Here is a 14,523-nt window from a genome sequence, read left to right as displayed (position 1 = left end):
CGGTCAACTGATCTGGGTTTAATCCATCACCATTCTTTAGCTCACTCAGCCACCCCAGTTCAGACATGGCCATATGCAAATCAGTCTGACCCTGTGCCTCATGGGAACAGTCCAGCCCGAACTGCTAAGCCATGTCTTCCCTGGACCGGAAACAAGCATCCTGGGACCGGTTTCGGATTCATAATCCTCATCAGCCAGGCTATCTTGAATCCAGTGGCCGAGTGAGCAAGGGACTCACGTCTGAGCATACCCTGCCAACTTAGGGCGGGTAGTGTATGGATTTCACTGCAGTGGATATTCTATGGCGATTAGGGTCATAGCGGGAGTAAGTGGAATTATTATACATTTATCACAATTGACCAAGGCCCATTAACCACCATGTCTTCCCTGGACCGGAAACAAGCATCCTGGGACCGGTTTCGGATTCATAATCCTCATCAGCCAGGCTATCTTGAATCCAGTGGCCGAGTGAGCAAGGGACTCACGTCTGAGCATACCCTGCCAACTTAGGGCGAACAAAGCGATACAAAAGGGGATGATGGACGGAGCGTCTAAGCAAATCAAACACTCACCCCCAGTCAACTGATCTGGGTTTAATCCATCACCATTCTTTAGCTCACTCAGCCACCCCAGTTCAGACATGGCCATATGCAAATCAGTCTGACCCTGTGCCTCATGGGAACAGTCCAGCCCGAACTGCCAAGCCATGTCTTCCCTGGACCGGAACCCAGCATCCTGGGACCGGTTTCGGATTCATAATCCTCATCAGCCAGGCTATCTTGAATCCAGTGGCCGAGTGAGCAAGGGACTCACGTCTGAGCATACCCTGCCAACTTAGGGCGGGTAGTGTATGGATTTCGCTGCAGTGGATATTCTATGGCGATTGGGGTCATAGCGGGAGTAAGTGGAATTATTATACATTTATCACAATTGACCAAGGCCCATTAACCACCAAAAATTGACCACCCCCTGAGTATCGGAGTGAGATAACCAGCTTGGTTCTGGACATATATGACCGGGTCATCTGCATATGCCTATATAACCAGGTTATAGCCCGGGAAGCTAAACCCCCTCCCCTGTGATACTCGTGTAAAGCACAGAACAGGGGCTCGGCTACCAAAGCATATAATAATGGAGACAGGGGGCAACCCTTATGGATGCCTCTGGTAATTTCTATGACAGAGGAGACGGCGTTGCCAAATTGTACTCTGGCCTGTGGGTGGGCATATAGAACCACAAGGCGGCGTGAAAAAATTCTTACTGACTCCTATCTTGTGGAGAACGGTGAACATAACCCCCCATTCAACAGAATCAAAGATCATCCTTATGAGAACAGGCCAGGGCATATCTACCGCCCGAGTCTGCATACAGCTCCTCAAATGTAATACCTGAACCCCGCCGGACCCACAGGAGGACTCCCCTGGCATGTGTCGTGAAACTGGCAGTATAACAGTGGCCCTGCATCCTACGCTGGGTCAGTAAATTATTGTTGGGTCTAAGATGGTTTTCTTGCAGAATTGCCAATTCTATGCTATGTCTCTTGAGATATCCGACCACCTTATGCACCTTTCTAAAATTATTTAGGCCTGTGACATTCCAAGTAAGGAAACATATCGAACTATCAGCTCCCTCCCTATATGCATCCACAACCGTTGTCTATTAGGAAAACTGCACCAAACATACCTGGTCACCAAACCATTCATGCATTTTTCCCAAGCAAACTTCCCATTAAGATTTCCAACCAAAACCCACCCATGCTATGTGCCCATCCCAACAGTCATAGCTTCAATGTTTTCCACCCGTCCCTCCAAATAAACAATAGAACATTGAGTGGAGCACCCAATGCAGCTCTAGCCACGTATAACAATTGATAGAAGAAATCGAACGTGCCCCCATTAATCCACACAGATTCTCCAAAAATCTCAACTAATACTATGTGCATCACAGTGTGGCATATTTTGACTTGAATTGATGAATCTTTGCACCTGTATAAGACTTACATCGTACTGAACTTGTACGGAGTGGTGGACCCTCACCCCCATCAGACAACTCACACAACTGCTGCCCCAGGTGTATTCACTGTTCCTCCAAGTCCTGCATACTGCTCCCCTCACCATGGATCCCGCTTGGAGAGATGCGCCACACTGAAGCTTATTCCTTTCTCTTGATGAATTGCAGAACAAGTTTAGGGTCCGTAAAATAAAGAGGCTTGCCCTCCGACATAATCCACAACCCGGCAGGGTAGAGTATGCTGTATTCTATATTGAGCTCTCACAGCCTCTTTTTAGCAGGTACAAACAACTTCCTGGCTTCCTGTACCTGCTGGGTGAAGTCTGGGTACAAAAAGAGCTCAGATTCCCTCATATCTGAGTGTTCCCAGAGCCCGAGCTTTTCTTAAGGATGCATCTATGTCTCTATAATTGAGTAGCCTTGCAATTATAGGTTGTGGATTAGCTCAATGTATTGGTTTAGGGGCAAGGGATCGATGTGCATGCTTGTGAGAAGTTGGGCTGGCATATGCTGTCCACTAGTTATAGTGGGCACCTTGCACCAGTCCAAACAGCCCCTTACAGGTGATAGGTTAAAGACAGCCTAATTTGAAAGCTATTCTAATGGTAGCTATGGAGAGCAGCCTTCAGGCTAAGTCTTGAAGAAATGTAAAGCAGCTTGTTTGACCAGTCTATAATCTTGTGAATGACCAAATGAAAGGAGAACCACACCAGGTATACATATAAAATATATGTATTTATTCTAAACACACGCTACTAGTCTCTTTATGAGGTTAGAGGTTACAGCACAAACTTTACACTTTTTATCACACAGTAAATTAGTACAATATACGTGGAGCCCTAGGGGTGTACCAAACCATATATCAATAAAGTGGTATTAAAACTAAGACTTGGCTAGACACAAGGCCTAGAGCCTGTAGTGCTGGGGTCACAAGGAACCACCCAAGGTAGTGTCACAGGGAACCCATGGGGGACACGTGCAGTGTGTGAACATAGCCATGAATCACCGTTAACTTCAATGGGGAAAGTCGCGGTTGGAAATTTAAAGATTTAGGACACTTGGAAGAGGACTTTGAGTAAACCCATGTAGACTCCAGTGGTTCTAGGGCCAACACCCACATCAGCACCGGAGTACTAGTGTTACCTCACCCAGGGAAGCCGGTGCATAGGTGTCTTTTGGTGTTGGGAATCATCGTTCATTTCAATGGCGATCTGCCGCAAAGTGCTGCTGCAGTCGAAGTGGAAAGTGTCTGGGTTGATCCAAGCCTGGATCGAAGATGAGAAGAATCTGAAAGCAGAGGGTACTGAGTCTGGGTCACTAGCCAGTGACCAGGGGCACGATAGGCGAATGCCCACCAATGTCTGGTGATTTCAGGTTGAGGAGGTGAAGCTTGACTCTTCAGCTACGAGGACCAGGAAGTGTCATCAAGGACCAGGATCTGGAATCGAGCTGTCCCACTAAGAATGTTGAGTAGGGCGGTGTTGGTGCCTGGATTTGACCCAACACGCCTTGGCAAAAGCAACCCAAGAAGGAAGACAAAAGATTCTTCGGTGTGGACCACCACGATCAGAGCGACTCACCGCCCGGTGGAAAGTCAGGGCACGTCTGGAGCAATCAGGGAAGCCCAAGGAAAATCAGAGCTGCCTTCTCAGGGATGCTCCAGTCAACGACCAGGGATCTCGAAAGTACCTCGAGTGGAAACACAAAGGGCTGGCTCCCGGAACACTCATGGAGTGCAGGCCAACAATCTTCGGTGGAAAAGGTGCTCGGGGTCTGGGCTACAAGTAACCCAATGCACAGCCTCAAGGGACGTTGAGAAGCTAATGCACATGCAAATGTGCACGGTGTCCAGGAGCTGCGGGTCCACGGTACTCACGAGGGCTGCGGGACCCAGCATTGCTGGGAACTCAGGTTGGCCTCGGAGAAGTCTGGAAATCCACTTCCTGGGCTGCAATTACTTTGGGGTCCAGCATGTCAGGATTGTGCTACATTGCGCCTGCCTAAATGAGTAAAAACTACAAATCCCATGAGCCTCCTGGTTAGGAAGTGTATATTGCTATCCTGCACTATTGGCTGATGCGCGTAATTCTACTTCCTGTTTTTGTTTTCACTCGTCGATGCCGAGTGAGGAATGCTAAGTTTCCTGTGGGTCTACTTTGGAATCCTGGTCCGGAGAACTTCTACCGTACTAAAGGTGTCGGTAAGAGGAATGCTTGGAGCGTCTAATTAGAGAGATGCCTTTTAGACTTGGTGCCCTTTTTCTTTGTTTAAAGCGGAACACGGAGTGCTCTAAACTCGCGCACCAGCCAGTGACACTTGGTTGCTAGGCGGAACTCAGAGGTGTCTGCCTCGTGTTACCGTACTAGTACTGGCGTTTGGAACTCTTCAATACTGCAGCGGAGCGCGGTGGTATTCCACTACAAGCTGCCGTATGTCTGATAGCTCTGAGGATGCCCGGAACGGTAGTGGTGGTCGCAACTACCCGTTTCCGGTAAGAGCTTGTTGTGATAATTTGTGAACTAATTTAGAGCGGAACACGGTGGTGAAATTAACCACGTGTTGCCGTTTCTTTCATTGTATTCTGGAACTGATCCTGGGGATTCTTTGGCGGAATGGTTGTGGTGGTCGCAACTACCCGTTTCAGTATAGAATATTCTTTGTTTCAATTTGTGCTTTTCGCATATCGATTGAGGTTTTTTGGCAAGCATGCTACATGGAAAACACTCTATATATAGTGTACTTGTTTCATCTTATTATTTATCAAAGGGAAAAGGATATTCTAAGACTACAGTTCAACAAGGTAAAGAAGGATATTACTTTTTCTTGAATGACGCTTTAGACAACCTTAACATGTCATTGCAAGTCCTATATATATATATATAATATCTGTTTTCTTGATGTGATTTGTTCTTAGGAGCCCCCGAGTACATGCAGAGCCTCATGTTCTCAGATTGAATTTTCACAAGTATATAGCAGGTATTCAGGGTTTTAGCGAGATTACATGAGAGTAGTCATATTAGGCTTGCTTTGTTTATACATTGTGTTTTTTTGTCATTTCAGATCCTTTCTCCCTGCTGACCCTTCCCCTTTCCCTTTGTCCCTCGCTCGATTGTACGAACACCCTGTGTTCTTACATTCAGGGTGTTGGTAATGTCAGGAGGTGGACCCTTATCTCAACATCCGGATCCTGCGGAGCGTATTCTGACAGAATTACGCGCCAACGAATTGGCTTTGCCCGGTCCGGTTGTTGGAGATAATGGCTTCCATGGAGGATCTACTCCAGGCCCTATTATTAGTGCAGCAAGAATTGGCTGCTTCCAGAGCAGAAACCACAGCACTTAGAGAAAGGGTAGATAAGTTAGCTCGGAATCCTTTTGACGCCTCACACCCGAATCCTCCAATACAAGTTACAGTCCCTCCACCCATACCTTTGGCAAGTCCTGAGAGTTACTCAGGGGACCCTTCCAAAACACAGGTGTTCTTAACGCAAAAACTGTTACATTTCTCATGCAAGCCAGCCTCCTTTCCCAATAACCATTCCCGAGTGGCATTCGCCATTTCCTATCTTATTGGGGATGCTGCCAATTGGGCTGGTCCTTTAGTGAGGAACAACGACGTTGTGCTGTCTGACTGGGCAGCCTTCAGGGCTGAGTTTGAAAAGGTGTTTGATTGAAGGGCATCCACTTTCAGTGCAGACAAAGACCTGCTAGAACTCAGACAGGGAAGGAATGATTTGGTTACATATTTAACGTCCTTTAACAGATTGGTGGCAGAAACCTCCTTGGCAGAAGAGAAGCAAATGTCTATCTTCTATCAGGGATTAAGGGAAGGGTTGAAGGATATCATTGCTCAGATTGACCATCAGCCCACCACATGTAAAGACATGATTAACTTAACGTTGAGACTGGATGGTAGATTGGCAGAAAGAGGGGGCGAGAGGAGAAAATGGGATAGAGGTTATGTTAGGTATGAACCTCCTCTAGAAAAGGGTTTCCGTCTCCTACAAAGGGGAATGAGCCTATGGAAATCGGTGCTGTTCACCCCCCTTTATCCAGGGAAGAAAGAGAGAGTCGCAGGGTTCAAGGACTCTGCATGTATTGTGGCAAGAAAGGCCATTATGTAAGAGAATGCCCTTCCAAACCTAAAGGCTCTGGAGGATGGGCTAGGAAAAAGTTAGCTGTGTCCACTACAGGCCTTAGTCCTGAAGTCCCGGAAGGCGAAAAATGGAAAAAATAGGAATTAGTGCAATGGAAACTCCCTTCTTTGCCCATAGATATGGTTCCTGATTCCATGACACACATAGTTCTACCCATGAGTCTAGAAAGCCATCAAAACAATCACCAAGTACTGGTAATGATTGATTCAGGTGCCACGGGGAACTTTATAGACAGTGGATTGGTTTCCAATCTATCATTAAACCGTGTGTCCAGAGAGAAACCAGAGGAGGTCTGGGGTGTGGATGGGAAGCCGTTAAAATCAGGATTGATCACAGAACAAACAGAGAAAGTGGTGTTGCCTGTGTTGGTTCCAGAAGGGGAACATCAAGATGTATTATCTTTGAATATAATTGAGGCCCCGCAGTATGAGATCATTTTGGGTATGCCATGGTTGAGTTTCCACAACCCCAGTATGAATTGGAAACAAAAGGCCATACCGTTCATGTCTGATGAGTGTAAGGATCATATTTTATCCCCTCCGCCTACTCAGGCCGCGGCGTTGTCATTTCCTTTTATGGTAGCCACGGCTGTTGAGAAGGAAGTGGTTTTACCTAGGGTGTATCAATCATACAAAGATGTATTTAGCGAAAGCATGGCTGAGAAACTCCCTCCACACAGAGTGTATGATTGTGCTATAGAATTGGTGGACGGAGCACCGATACCCTCATGTCGTGTTTATGCTGTATCCGTTCCTGAAACCAAAAACCTAAAAGACTATTTAGAGCATTATCAAAAGATCGGTTTCATTAGACCTTCTAAATCCCCCGACCGCCTCTCCTTTGTTTTTTTATTACAAAAGCAAATGGGGAATTGAGGGCCTGTGTGGATTACACAATGCTAAATAAACACACGGTTCTTAACAGATACACTTTACCACTCATTTCTGTTCTAATAGACCAAGTGAGGAAGGCCCAAATCTACACCAGGCTAGACCTCCGTGGGGCATATCATTTGGTGAGAGTACGTGAGGGGGTTGAGTGGAAGACCGCCTCCAAGACTCGTTATGGTTTATTTGAGTATACGGTAATGCCGTTTGGGTTGTGCAATGCCCCGGCGGCATTTCAGTTCTTTCTGAATGATGTCTTGAGGGAGTGGGTGGACGTAAGTGTCGTCATCTATATAGATGACATTCTGATTTATTCGGAGGAGGTCAGTAGGCACTCTGAACATGTGATCCAAGTCCTGCAGCGCTTGAGAGAACACACACTTTTTTGTAAACTGAGCAAGTATGAATTTGGTGTAAGAAAGGTGGAATTTTTGGGAGTGATGCTTTGCTCCGAAGGGTTACAGATGGCCGAACGAAAGGTTCAGGCAGTACAAACATGGCCAGTACCGACAAATGTGAGAGAAGTTCAATGCTTTTTAGGCTTTGCCAACTACTATCGAAGGTTTATCCTTCACTTCTCTAAGGTAGCCGTGCCCCGGTCTAGGTTACTCAGGAAGGGAGTGGTGTTTCACTGGTCCAAAGAAGCTGACGAAGCCTTTAGTTATCTCAAGCAAGCATTCACTTCCGCACCCATATTGGCTCATCCACAACCTGAATTTCCTTTCATAGTAGAGGCAGACGCCTCAGATGAGGCTAATAGGGGCTATATTGTCACAAAGAAATCAGTATACAGGGCAGTTACATCCAGTAGCCTATTTGTCGAAAAAACTAAGTCCTGCAGAAAAGAATTACACGATTGCTGAAAAGGAGTTATTGGCCATTAACAAGGCATTCCAGGAGTGGAGACAGTATCTATGGGGGGCAGTGGTTCCAGTAACTGTTTACTCTGATCATCGTAATCTTCTGTACATGAAGACAGCAAGACATTTGACACAAAAACAGATGAGATGGATGCTATTCTTTGCAGAGTATAATTTTGTGATAACATTTAGGCTAGGTAGTGACAACTGGAAGGCCGATACCTTATCATGTCTAGAAAACAAGGAGGATAATGGCACAAAATCCCCGTTAGAATAAATAGTGGAGCCATCAAAAGTAATTTGTGTACTAAGAGCCGATACATTTTTGGACAGCATAAGAGATCAGAGAACTGACGCTGCTTGGGTTTCCTGGAGCAGGAAAGAAACAGGGCGGTCTCTGAAACAGGGCTTGCCATTTGCGAACAATAAATTGTTCCTGCCCACGAAGGAAATCCAAAAGAAGGCTTTTGTATGGTGTCACAGTTCTCCGTTAGCAGAACATCAGGGGGAGAAGAAAACCATACAATTGATGTTAAGACACTTTTGGTGGGACGCTATGAACACAGACGTAAAAATGTGGGTAAAGAAGTGTGAAGACTGTGCTCGTGCAAAAAGCGGGAACATTAAGAATAAAGGGAAACTCATGCCCATGCCTACTCCCCAGAGACCCTAGCAAAGTGTCAGCATTGATTTCATCACTGGGTTACCACTGGATCAGGGGAACTCAGCTGTGCTGTTAGTTATTGATAGCCTTACTAAGATGGGACACTTTATTCCTTGCCAAAACCTTCCTACAGCAGGTCAAAAGGCGCAATTACGGTTGACTAACGTCATCCGTCTACGTGGGGTACCAGAGGTTATCATTTATTGCCCGTTTCTGGAAATCTTGGTGTCAAGCTTTGCAAATAACATCCACCCTTTCAACCAGTTTCCATCCGCAAACGGATGGTCAGACTGAGCGCTTGAATCAAACTTTAAAGAAATATTTGCGTTGTTATTCTGTATCTGCTTGGGACTCATGGGTGTCTTTGTTATGGATGGCGTAGTTGGCGTATAACAATGCCTGGCACAGTTCCGTGGGAGTGTCGCCGTTTTTTGCCAACTTTGGGTTTGACACTAGGGTCCTGCCTGTTTGCATACCTGTGGAGACGGAGCATCAACCTGCAGTTATGGCACAGGTGCGTCATTTGAGTGCTGTGCAGAAAAAGATGTCGTCCCATTTGATTAAGGCTAAACTGGACTAAAAGAGGTGGGCGGATTGCCATCGGTCAGTGGGTCCCATTTATCATGTGGGTGACAGGGTTTGGTTGTCCACCAAGAACATTCGGTTTAAACTGAGAAGTGTTTTTCACCCCAGGTTTATTGGGCCTTATGTCATTCTCAAGCAAATCAATCCTGTGTCTTTCAAGCTGAAGCTGCCTGCTTCACTTAGGATACATCCTGTTTTTCACTGCAGCCTGTTGAAACCTGCCTTGACTGCTCGGCGCCGTGCTCCTCCCCTGGTTCAATGTGATGGAGGTTTGGAGTATGAGGTGCGGAGCATTAAAGACTCTAAATCAAGCTTCTCCAACGAGTAGCTTGTGAGCTACTGGTAGCTCTCCACCAACCTGTGATTAGCTCTCCTTGTGTTGTCCAGCCTACTAAATTAGAAGCTTTTGTGTGGTTGAATTAATGTCATACCTGGCAGCTTACAACATATTTTCATTGTGTGAGGAGTCAGGGCCTTGGAGGGGGCAGGGCCTGGTGCTGAGAGTGCAGAGGAACTCTGACCCTTACCAAGTCCCCTACCCAGTCCCCTTTAAACAAAAAATAAACAAAGGGTCATTGAGGCTGTCCCCGATGTTCTGGGGTGTTTTCACACCTTTTATGGACATTGGCTGGTTACTGCCTCCCAAAATAAGCTGGAAATACACTGTTTACAGTGGTTTTCAGCTAGATTTCCCTACCACTGTGTGATTTCAGCTCCTCCCTGGGGACGTGTGAAGGGAGACAAAATCGTGTGACACAGGATGACACTGTGTGAGTTGGCAGGTCTGTAATATATGTATCAAATGCAAAACAGTTGCCCTTTTGTGCCTCCTATCAATGTTCAGGATCTATTGTTAATCATTCAGAATGCACTTGAATAAATATCTTAAACTATCTTGGCTCTTCCAGAAATAATTACTGTTTCCTATAGTGAAAAATATATTTATTTAAATTATTTTCATGAAATGAATTCACAGTGTAAGAATCAAAGAAAAAATCTAAAACCATCAAGTGCTTAAATAAACAAACATCACCCATACATGAACATTTAAAAAGGTCTCTAAAATAAACCACTTATATCTAATGGGCACCTCTTATAATTCATACATTCTCAACATTTTGAATATATACAATAAAAATTAGCTCAAGTTGCACAAATATTGTTTCTTAGCAAGTCGTTTATAGAAATACTGTCAAATCCTTTACAGAGATACTGTCATTGAGGCTGTCCCCGATGTTCTGGGGTGTTTTCACACCTTTTGTGCACATCGGCTGGTCAGTGCCTCCAAAAACAAGCTGGAAATCTAGGCCTAGATGTATCATCGTTCTCATTTGCGAATTCTTAATAGCGATTTTTACCGAATCGCTATTAAGAATTAGCAAAATGGGATGTATGTTGAAAATCGCTTTTTTTTTGCGAATCCTTATGATTCCTAATTTGCGAATTCGCACGTTGCGAATTCGCAAATTAGGAATAATTTCCCATTCATTCCTATGGGCCAGGAGGCCCATAGGATTGATTTGGAAAAAATTCTCAAATTGCGATTTCGCTATTTGCTAATCGCAATTTGAGAATTATTGCAAGGGTGCAGGGGTGTCTCATGGACACCCTGCTGCACCCCTGAAACTTACATGTGTGTGCATATGGCGCACATACATGCCCTATGGGCATGTATGTGTGTCACATGCCACACTCAAAATTGCCACATTTTGGTTTTTTAAAGGAATTCGCAAATTAACACGAACCTCAAGTTCGTGTTAATTTGCGATTCCTTAACCTGAATTCGCAAAATAAAAAAGCTTCATACATGGCATTTAAGGAATCGCAAATTTGTGATTCCTTAAATGCTTAAGCAAAATAAGGAATCGCAATTTTTTGCGATTCCTTATTTTGCTAATTTCACATACATCTCAAAAAATGCAAATTGTCAGTTTACGATTCGTTAAGGCCGAAATTCGCAGAATTTCGGCCTTAACGAATCGCAAAATGCTTGATACATCTAGGCCCTACTGTTTACAATGGTTTTTAGCTCGTTCTCCCAACCACAGTGTAATTTCAAGTCCTTCCTGGAGACTGTGTGAATGGAGCCTAAATCGTTTGACACACAGCGGCATAATGCGAGTTGGCAATATATGTATACCAAAATTGAAAAGTGTGTATTTGATATGAAAATGTATTTTCAAAACTCAAAATTTCCAAAATCTATTTAAATCTGGTATCTGAATGATAAATATGAGATACAAAATGATAGACTTATTACTAATGTTATTACCTTGGTGCCAGGGGGCATTGCATCTGTGGCTGTTATGTGTGGCCCTTGTAGAGGCATTCCAAATGGCATTACTGCTGGCAATCCTAAACCAAGGAGATCGTGGCTGGTAACCGTGCATAGGGAGACCAGTAATATACTCTTATCTGATGTGTTCAAAACAAAAAATATTATTAATAGCTCAGGAGGATTTTCATTGCGCATAAGTAGCTCTTGTAAGTGGAAAGTTTGGAGACCCTGCTCTAAATGGTGCAGGGGCTCTCTGTGGTACCTGGTTTCATGGAAGGGTTATTCATTGGAGGATGATTCCTGGGAGCCCTGTGCGAATATCCATGCTCCACTTGCTGTTCGTTCCTTTCATAGGCGGTGTCCTGCCAAACCTGGTCCTAGGAGGCGATAGGGAGGGGGACCTAGTGTCAGGATTGTGCTACGTTGCGCCTGCCTAAATGAGCAAAAACTACAAATCCCATGAGCCTCCTGGTTAGGAAGTGTATATTGCTATCCTGCGCTATTGGCTGATGCGCGTAATTCTACTTCCGGGTTTTGTTTTCACTCGTCGATGCCGAGTGAGAAATGCTACGTTTCCTGTGGTTCTACTTTGGAACCCTGGTCCGGAGAACTTCTACTGTACTAAAGGTGCCGGTAAGAGAAATGCTTGGAGCATCTAATTTGAGAGACGCCTTTTAGACTTGGTGCCCTTTTTCTTTGTTTAAAGCGGAACGCAGAGTGCTCTAAACTCGTGCACCAGCCAGTGACACTTGGTTGCTAGACGGAACTCAGAGGTGTCCGCCTCGTGTTACCGTACTAGTACTGGCGTTTGGAACTCTTCAATACTGTAGCAGAGCGCGGTGGTATTCCACTACACGCTGCGGTATGTATATATGTCTGATAGCTGGATAGGTGGAGAAGTGTGGCTCAATGATTAGAGCGGCAGACCCTGATGCAGAGGTCTAGCCCGGGACCAGGGTTCAATTCCCTGACTCGGCAGGTCTTGGGCTCAAAATTCCACGGACCTGATAATTCTCGCCTCGGTGCCTATTCCAATCATGGAGTCTCACTCTGCAACTCTGGGCAATAGCTTGCTTAATCTCCACAACGGCCCCCACAACGCTAAGGATGCCTGGCCTCCACCTTGGGGGTGCCCAGGAGTGGACGCCTCACAGGGAAAGCCAGGATGGGTTCCACAGCGGTATTCGTACAAGCGCCTTGAGACCCTTGCGGGTGAGTAGTGCGCTATACAAGTATCAATTTACAATTTACATATATAGCTCTGAGGATCCCCAGAACAGTAGTGGTGGTCACAACTACCCGTTTCCGGTAAGAGCTTGTTGTGATAATTTGTGAACTAATTTAGAGCGGAACATGGTGGGGAAGTTAACCACGTGTTGCCGTTTCTTTCATTGTATTCTGGAACTGATCCTGGGGATTCTTTGGCGGAACGGTTGTGGTGGTCGCAACTACCCGTTTCCGTATAGAATATTCTTTGTTTCAATTTGTGCTTTTCGCATATCGATTGAGGTTTAATGGAAAGCACGCTACATGGAAAACACTCTATATATAGTGTACTTGTTTCATCTTATTATTTATCAAAGGGAAAAGAATATTCTAAGACTACGGTTCAACATGGTAAAGAAGGATATTACTTTTTCTTGACTGACACTTTAGACAACCTTAACATGTAATTGCAAGTCCTATATATATAATATCTGTTTTCTTGATGTGATTTGTTCTTAGGAGCCCCCAAGTACATGCAGAGCCTCATGTTCTCAGATTGGGTTTTCACAAGTATATAGCAGGTGTTCAGGGTTTTAGCGAGATTACATGAGAGTAGTCATATTATGCTTGCTTTGTTTACACATTGTGTTGTTTTGTCATTTCAGATCCTTTCTCCCTGCTGACCCTTCCATTTTCCCTTTGTCCCTCGCTCGAGGGTACGAACACCCTGTGTTCTTACATTCAGGGTGTTGGTAACGTCAGGAGATGGACCATTATCTCAACATCCGGATCCTTCGGAGCGTATTCTGACACGGCGGGAGCTTCAGAGATGCAGATCGGCAAATGCTTCGTTGGTGCCTGCCAAGCAGGGGAGTAACTCCTTTACTCCAAGGGAGATTCGTCAGTCATCTAGTTGTGTAGATCGTTGAAGTTCCGGGATTTCTGTAGCAGAGTTTTGTCCAGGTACAATCTAAAGTCCTGTAGTCAGAGGTTCCTTTCTTATACCCAAGGAAGGGATTGGACGAACTCTGGGGACCCACCTATGGGAGGGTTTGGAAAGAGGGGTGGCTACAACCATTTCCTTTGTCCAGTTTTACACCAGAGGAGCCCCTGCAACCGGTTTGAACTGGGCTATGCACAGGGACACCAAATGTTTACCCAGTGCAGACTTGAAAGCACTCTTAAAGTGCTCCCACCCAGCCCCAATCCACTAAGGCCTGTCTGAGAGGTGGTTACACCTCCCTGTGACAGGAAACCTATTGTCCAGGCCTCCCCTGCCAGAGTTTCATCCAGCAGAAGGAGGCCAGACTTGTGTCTGTGGCTGCAGCATCCATTTTGTGATGCCATAGGGGTGACTGATAGGTTAATATGTGTTGGGATATAAGGTAGACATAGGTAACCTATATCTAAGTAAGGGGTGCATGCACCACCTTACCCACGCTGCAGTAGCAGTCCTGTGGTGTCATTTTGGAAGACTTCCCAGGGGTGGCATAATAAATGCTGCAGCCATGGTAGGCCTCTGGGGTACCTATGCCCTTGGTACCTAAGGTAACATATACTAGGGACTCATAAGCGTAGCCCAGTAACCAAACTGGAGTGTACCTAAAGTACATGGAATCAATTTAGAGAGGAAGCAACTAGCTGGGGTCCTGAATAGCAGGGCCCCAGCCAGACTAAAGTTGAAAAACAGTGAAACATCAGCAAAAAGTGGGGGTAACCACAAGAAGTAGATCCTACTCCTACACCCCCCCCCCCCATGCCCCAAACGCAGGGACATTTAACTTACCTTGACCAAATGAGCCTTCATGTTCTAAGGGGAAATATCTGGAGAGTCCATCTGCATTGGCATGGCATGGTTACTCCCAGTTCTATGTTCC

The sequence above is a fragment of the Lissotriton vulgaris genome, chromosome 6, assembly GCF_964263255.1.
Source record: "Lissotriton vulgaris chromosome 6, aLisVul1.2, whole genome shotgun sequence".
NCBI classification, from domain to species: Eukaryota; Metazoa; Chordata; class Amphibia; order Caudata; family Salamandridae; genus Lissotriton; species Lissotriton vulgaris.
The sequence above is the reverse complement of the archived record's forward strand: the minus strand, read 5'-3'. Positions refer to the sequence as shown.